Raw genomic sequence first — 8,069 nt, forward strand, 5'->3', positions numbered from 1 at the left:
CAAATAATAATAGTGATGATGATGATGATGATGATGATGATGATACAATTATTGTCCCTAACTCTGAGTCCTTAGTAGAATAGTTGGTGATCCTCATGTGTCCTTTTTTCTGTGAACCATCTCTTCTCTCTACATATGTCCAAGGTTTTTTCCATCTTTGTCTTGAAAATGTAGAGTTACTGTTCCAAAATCCCAGTGGCTATTGTGGAAGGAGCTTTGGCCATAGCTGAAGTCGGCCCTCTACACAGAGACGCTAAACAGAGACTGTCTACCCCAGAACACCCGAACACAGCAGTAATTAAAGGGCTACTCCCTTCTCATCAAGTGTTCCGTACTCTCCCAGCTTACCAACTGGACGGGCTTTGTTGGGTTTGCTGCTGTGTTACCTGATTTATCGGTACTGGAAGACATGCATTCAAGGCGGGGGCACCTTCCAGTCAGGACATCCATTCCCAGAACTCATCTGCAAGGGAGGCAAAGGTGGCTCATAGAAAGTCTATCCAAACATTACTCTCCGGCTAAGCGTTCACCTTAGTCCTGTCGTGGTCCCACACCCTCTGAGCTGACTGACCCCAGCCCACTGGGACTCGGCAGCAAGTTCTGGAACACCGCACACATGTTTCTATGTGAGGAAATGTCTCTCCATCCCTTGACCGCTTCAGTCATTCTTGTGCAGACGGCCTTGGACCCCAAGCCAGAGGGACGTCGAGGTTCATTTAAAAATCCTGGTCATTATTGGAATGCGGGATCATGTCTCAGACGGAGTTTTTCAGTATGTTTTTCTGCTGCCTTTCAACATTTTTATAATTGTTAATGTACCTGGTGGGGGGGGGGAAATTCTTTAAAAAACAAACGTGTTAAACATGTTATGTGTGGGGCGCCATGAAGTTAGCAGACTGACAAGGATTCCCTTTGGTCCTCCCAACCCCAAGTGCGCTTCGTTAGGGGCATTATGGGACTATGACTATAGCTCAGCAGTAAACGTCCTTGCTGCCATCAAGCCTGATGACCTGAGGTAGATCCCTGGAACCCAAGTGGTCAATGGAAGCAAAGAGCCAACCCCCATGCTTGTCCTCTAGCCTACAGTGCACACACACACACACACACACAGACACACACACACACACACACACACACACACACAGACACACACACACACACACACACACACAGACACACACACACACACACACACACACACACAGACACACACACACACACACACACACACACACACCATGGTACACATTGCACACACACAAATAAGTAACTAAAACTTTATGATCCCATCAATACATGCCATGGTGGGGGGGTCGTTGTTGAAACAGTTTTTATATATAGCCAAAGCTGGTCCAGAACTCATTATGTAGTCTAGGCTAGCCTCAAATTTGTGCTCCTCCTGCATCAGCCTACGGAGTTCTGGGACTAAAGGCCAGTGTCCTCCTATATCTGACCTGTTTCCCAATAACCAAATAATAAGTCTTTGGTACACACACTCTGCACACTTTCTCTTTTCCCACTCTTACGAATCGGCCTAGTTTCCTTTGAGATCTGGATTTGGACATACTTGATTGGCAGCTGAAACTCAGACTGGCCCAAGTACAGCCTTGGCCCAGTAAGAGTCACCCCAACACTCTTTGGCCACTTTATTATTTATGTGATATATATAAATATAAAATCAAGAGAGTGTACATTTAGTTGTCTTCTTTTTGCTTTGCATTTCCATATACACCCCAAAATATACAGCTATTGCACAGAGCCAGGACAGGTGACTAGGTGGTGGTTTATCAGCCGCTTCATCTTTTATCTTTCCACACCCCATGTTTGGGTGAATTAATGTCACTTGCTTAACTACCGAGTTAATTTTTAAAGTCTGTAGAGTTTGGATCTGAAAGCCTCTTCAGGCTCACCCTCTGGAGCATTGTTTACTCCGTGGGGGTGATGTTTTGAAAGGCTGTAGAGGAATTTTAGGAGGTAGGTCAGCAGGCAGAAGGAGGTCAATGAGCATGGGTTTTGTTTTGTTTTGTTTCCCCCGGGGAGGGGAGGTGTTGTTGAGATAATATCTACATAGCTCTGGCTGTCCTGGAACTCACAGAGATCCACCTGCCTCTGTCTCCCTAGAGCTGGGATTAAAGACTTGCACTATCATGCCTGGTGAGGGTGGGCTTTTGAAACAAACAATGTATCCTCAAAAAGTAGTTAAAATTGTGTAAACTGTGGACTCCTCCATCATGTAGCCAGTCTGTTTCTCTTGCCTTCCACCTGAGTAGATGAACTGTCTGTCCCCTCTGGCTCCATGAATCTTCTCCGTCTGACTAGACTGAGAGCTGATCCTGTGTCCCATGACCTTGGTGTACAGCCATCTAATAAAGGCTATCCTCTGTCCATACCAGTACTGAAGGACTGAAATGGAGCCAGATCCAGTTCAGAGTCAGTTTCCTTGTAGCCTTGGGGTGGTCAGCTGTCTAGCGAAGCCGCGGCTCTGATTGCCCGTTACCCCATCCAGAAAGAGGTCAGCTTTCCCCTCGTGAGGAAGCCCGACTCTGGTTTCAGGGGTTGTTTTCACACTGTATACCGTGAGTCCTCAGGTAAGTGGATTCGTGGATTCTCCTTTCCTGTCTTACTCTCTGGAACTGTGTGAAAAAGAAATGATTCCAATAACCACAGCGCTGGACTGGAAAGATGGCTGAATGGTTACGATGGCTGTTCTTCCAGAGGACCAGGGTTCTGCTACGGACACCACATGGAGACTCACAACCATCTGTAACCGTAGTCCCAGGGGATCTGATGTCATCTTCCGGTCTCCCTGGGCACCAAGCACATGTGTGGTGCACAGATACACATACAAAGAACACATACAAAATTTTTAAAAATTTAAATACAGGACTGTGGGCTGGTGTGTGTCAGGGGCAGGGCACTGCTTAGCACGTGAGATGCCGAGGGCCTACCCTAACCACTCACCAAACAAACAAATGCAGTTAGCCGATTGCGCGAAGGTCACTTCCCAGATACTGCCGAGTTCCGTGCTTCCAGCCCGGGTGGAGGGGTTTCCGGAAATGCCCTCTGCCTTGGCACTTCCTTAATGTTTTCCTTTCCCATAGGACAAGTTCGACTCCATTCTGCTCTGCAGACCATCTCTCTGTCTCGGGAAAATTTAAAAATAAATAAACAGATGTATATCTTTAGGAACCACAGTGGTATAAAAAGACAGAGTGGAAAAACAATTCCTCCCTTGCCCTCTCTCCCCCCTTCCAGGAAAGGTGACATTTCCCCCAAACGTATGTTCCATTTCCTTCCTTCTTTCAAAGAGGCACCATGCACCCTCTCCTGGCCCTGCTTCAGTTAGTGATGGCAGCCCAGGAACTCAGATCAGCACCTAGAACTCTTCCTCCTCCCTCCCCACTTTGTATTATATTTAGCCCATCATGTGACTCACACATAAGCGGTCTCCCAGCATCGGGCATTTGGGTTACTTCCACACTGCGGTGGTGACGGTCTCGGTGAATGTTCTCTGTCATTTCTGCATGGACACGCACAGCCTTACAGTGTGTCCTTGTGCTGTCGGGGGCTGGGGGTGGGGGTGGAATGCGAGGCTGTTGGCTTCTCCAAACTCACCATCAGGGTACGCTGTCCAGCTCTGGGTTTGGGGGTCCTCACAGTCTATAAAGGAGGTAAAATGGCTTACGCCAATTTCATCTTACATTTCTCTTTGGGTTTGTATTTCACTTCTGATCAGGTGTTTAATGAGCTTTTTATTATTTACTTATTTATTTATCCCCCTGGGCACTCCCGTGTGTGTGTGTGTGTGTAGGGGGGGACTTTCAAGTCTTCCTGCTCTTCTTCCTCGGGGTGGGTCCCCGGGATCCATCTCAGGTCATCAGGCATGTCCTTACTGAGCCATCTCACTAGCCTCTATTATTATTATTGACAGGGTCTCTCTATGTAGCCCAGGCTGGCTTCAAACTCACAGAGATCCACCTGCCTCTGTCTCCTGAATGCTGTGATTAAAGGCGTGCGCCACCACACTCTGTCAAAAACTCGTTCTTAATGTAATAGATTTAGTCCTTTTATTTATAGTTTCTGGATTTTTTTTTTTTCAACTTACAAACATGCCTTGCCAACATCTGTGCGACCACTAGGGGGCGAACGACTCCGAACCTCACAGAGAAAAACATCTCACAGAGAAAAACATCTCCCGACCCTTTCCCTTAGAAGAGTGAAGACTTCTCCTCCAGCGCGCTGTGTGTGTCTAGTATGGTTTCTGCCCATACAGACTGCACACACTGGTGCTGGAGGTCCCTCCCGGGCCCTGGTGGTCTTTCCCACGAGCCCCTGTGAGTCAGTCACCCATCATAACCGGTAACTAAGCTACTAAGGGCAGTGGGGGCCTTCACAGTTCCCGGTCTGGACCCTTGGCTTTGGCTCTGGGTGGTCAGCCAGCCTTGGCTTCCTGCGACCACATCTGCCTTTTCTCACGGCAGATTCGGGGGCTTTGAAGTCAAACTCATCCCCAGGCAGCTATCGACCGCCTGCCATGTCCGCTGCTTAAGCCCCAGTTAGCCAGCTTCCCACACTTGACCTGTAATTGAATTTCCTTGGAAACTCAGTGACAAGATTGATTCTCCCTAATTGAGTCAGAGATGGACTCTGGGTGCCATTCTTTCTGTCCTTGTTTGCCTGGGGCTCGCTAGGCTGAGGCCCCAGACTCTCACAGTGTCTATTCCAGTTGTCAAAAACCTTTTACTTTAAATGATCCTGCTGACGTTTGGGGGGAGGCAGAGGTGGGGGGGGGCAGGCCTAAGTGAGCAGAGGACAGAGGAAATGCCTGTTTTTAAATTTGCTTTGTCTTCTTGTTCAAATACAATTCTAAGAAAAGAAGCAAACCAGAGCGGAAGGGAAGACCAGCCTCGTTCAAAAGCGAGTTTGGAAATGAGTACCAAGTCTGCTGGCTTCTAGGAAGTCAGCACCTTAAAGTTCTCTTCCTCGTCGTCAGTGTTCCCGATATGACTCAGTTACAAAACACCGGTGAGGGGCGAGGCGGCCGGCAGATCCTGGGGCACTGAGTTCCAGTTAGAGGGCAGTGAGGCGCTCTGGCGTGCTTACATGGTAGGGTGGCTTAGACAATAACAACGCATTACATATTCCAAACAGCTAGAAGAAAGGGGCGTGAGCGTTTTCAGCATCAGTGGTGAGTGAGGACACAGACCAAGAGCCCATGCCCCTCCCTAAGGCTAGTTGGCCGAAGGTCACAAATAATCAGGGAAAAAAAATTGCTGAAGAAAAAGTATGTAAACCCGTGTGTCAAGTCTTCACAAGCACCCCTTACACACTTTCCCTTTCAAAAGATGGGATCTCTCTGATGGGGTAAGTGGGAGACTTGATTGACAGCTGTCGGACCTTTCCCAATGCCTAGCTGAAGCAACAGTTGGTTACCAAGGCCAAACCAAGCACCTGTCCCCGACCTGCAGAGATGAAGGCTGGATCAGGGCTCACAGCTGTCGTCTCCACAGTTCCTGAGTCCCCTGACACTGTGAGCAATATCACCGCTGCTGCTGAAGGGCCCGCAGCCATTTCCACGGAGGCTGCGGGAGCTGTCAATCAAGTCGCCTCAGTTATTTATCCAGCCGTTACCAGGGCAGTCAGTTTTAAACCCTTGTAGCTACCTGAAGAAGATTTGAATCCGGCCCATGACTCTGCTAGAAGACATCAGCCACTTGCTGGTAGCCCAGAGAAACTTCCTTCCGTTGAGGGGGACTAACACAGCTGTCTTGACCACCACCCTAAGCCTCAGGTGTCTGGGAGCCTCGGCCTAGGCCGTGACGACTTCAGACGCCGACCCTCAGAGGACGAGGTCCACTACATCTTCAGATATCCCTGCCACGGGTGCTCCGACCTTCGTGATGACATCCTCAACTGAGTGAGGAAGATGTCCCCACGACAGCGAGGGCAGAGGCTGGCTGAGTGAAGGGTGCTCCTCTAGCATTCTGGGAGCCCTCCTCCTATAAACTGCCTATTTTTTTTTAATTACAGGTAGAGCTTTATCTAGCCACCTTTTGTCTTTTTATCACAGGTAGAGCAGGCCAGACTCGTTGCGTGAAGAACAGACGATTCCAGGGGCTGCTGGTCCCAGACGCACAAGCCGCCCATAGAGGGGACAAGAGTCGTGAACAGCTGTGAGCACAGACTCGAGATCCTGATGCTCTGAAGGAGCTGTGGGCGAAGTGATGGCGGTGAGTAGAGACTTCAGAAGATAGAAAGCCGTAAAGGGCCGAGACTGAAGAGGAGGGACTACTGAGGGCCAGCGGCGAGCCTCGCCCCGGGAACATTCATGGGTCCTGACAGCAGCTAAGAAGCTGCCCAGAGCTGGAAGAGCAGGGCCGAGGGCCAGGTGCCCTAACCAAGCTGGAGCTTCAGCACTGACTGCTGGGGGCCGAGCCACCGACATCGGAGCCCAGGGCTGTAACACTAGGAGCAAAGGGGTCCCTACACCCCCAGTTAGAGCTCGGCTCCACAGCCTGAATGAAGGCAACTCTCTCCAAACATGGTGACAGCCTCAGATGGGAAGGAGCAGCTCTTCAGACACCTTGAGCACCAGGAAGTGTGTGGGACGCTGGTTTCCTTTTCCGATAAGTCAGTTCTCCAAAGGACCAGTTGGGTGTCTTCTAACTCAGTTGTTTTGCCTGTAGATAGCATCAGATTCCACAGGCTGGGGGCTCAGTCCCCAAAACTGATCCAACATTCAGCATAGCTGAGGCTTCAGATCCATTGTCTGTAAATTCCCAGAGAGACACTTCCGTATAGGCCCACTCACCACAGAATCATAAACAGCGATGATGTCATTTTGTTGAGGCCATTATGTTTTGGGCAGTTTGTAATAAAGCAATGTCTGTAGCAGGCTGGTCACCAGAAACCAGGAGGTATGGCTAGCTAGAGATGCTGGCCTGCATGATGGCTGGTCTAATGCCTTGTGCCAGGAATAGGGCGCTTCTTAATACACCTCCCAGGAGTTACCTGGCTTAGGACATCATAACACAAAACGAAGAAGCTGGGTGTTATGGCACATGCCTGGATCTCTAATACTGGAGACATTCACACACACACATCACAGATCTGAGGTCAGCCTGAGTTTCCTGAGGAGATTCTGTCAAAGAAAGAAGCGGGGAAGATGGAGAGGAGGGAGGAAGAGACACAAAAAAAAAAAAAAAAAAAAAGGAAAGAAAGAAAAAAGAAAAGGAAAAGAACAGTAGGAAATGGAAGTAGCCTGACACCATGCAGACCAGAAAATACGCTCCTACCCATCTTAGACAGGACTTTAATGCTGTGCCCACGTGACACATCTCTGTCATCTCTGTAGTTAGTGACTATAAATAATTGGTGTTTATAAGTGATTGAAAACAAAAACAGCCCTAAATAAGTTCAATGCTGTGTTCTATGTTAAGAAATACATGGGGCGCAGAGGAAGTGGGGGAACAATACCCCAGTTAGACGCCATTACCAGGAATGTTCACCCCTTCTTGAGTTGTTGGCCAATGGGATTCCACAGGCCCCCAAGAACTGCAAACTATTGCTAATACCTCATTTACCCTCCGAAACATGACAGTAATACCCGATTGAACAAATACAATGTATGGAATCTTCTAAAAAACAAAAACAAAAGAATGTACGGGGCCGGGGAGATGCCTTAGTGGTTAAGAGCACGTGTTGTTCTTGCAGAGATCCTGTGGTCAATTCTCCGCACCCACATGGCGGCTCACAACCTTCTGTAATTCCACTACCAGTGGACCCAAGACCCCCTTCGGAGGCACCAGGCACACATGTGGTGCACCTACGTGTGTGTGGGTAAAAACACGTTTTAAAAAAAAGATATGTATCAGACTTAGCGATAAAATCACGGCAGCTTCCTAAAGCCTAAACGGAAGGGAGATGACGACCAGAGAGAGATGTGCTGCTGTGGTCCTGCGTTCATTTGTGCCGTACCTGGATCTCGCAGGCACCGTCTGTCTCTAGTAATTGTGAGGTGATTTTCACTTCGTTTGCAAAGCGTGATAGCTTTCTTTCTTCCTTCTCTT

General features: G+C 48.8%; 1 long non-coding RNA gene across 1 annotated transcript; it reads right to left on the reverse strand.

Annotated features, from left to right (window-relative positions):
- Positions 1 to 1,633: 1,633 nt before the first annotated feature.
- Positions 1,634 to 6,771, reverse strand: LOC121831330 (uncharacterized). The gene is made up of 5 exons (XR_013041702.1): positions 5,664 to 6,771; positions 3,616 to 3,660; positions 3,437 to 3,520; positions 2,962 to 3,139; positions 1,634 to 2,633 (listed from the first exon to the last, which is right to left on the reverse strand). It is a non-coding gene; the product is annotated as an uncharacterized LOC121831330 (long non-coding RNA).
- Positions 6,772 to 8,069: the final 1,298 nt, after the last annotated feature.

This window comes from Peromyscus maniculatus, chromosome 8 (genome assembly GCF_049852395.1).
Source record: "Peromyscus maniculatus bairdii isolate BWxNUB_F1_BW_parent chromosome 8, HU_Pman_BW_mat_3.1, whole genome shotgun sequence".
In the NCBI taxonomy this organism is placed as follows: Eukaryota; Metazoa; Chordata; class Mammalia; order Rodentia; family Cricetidae; genus Peromyscus; species Peromyscus maniculatus.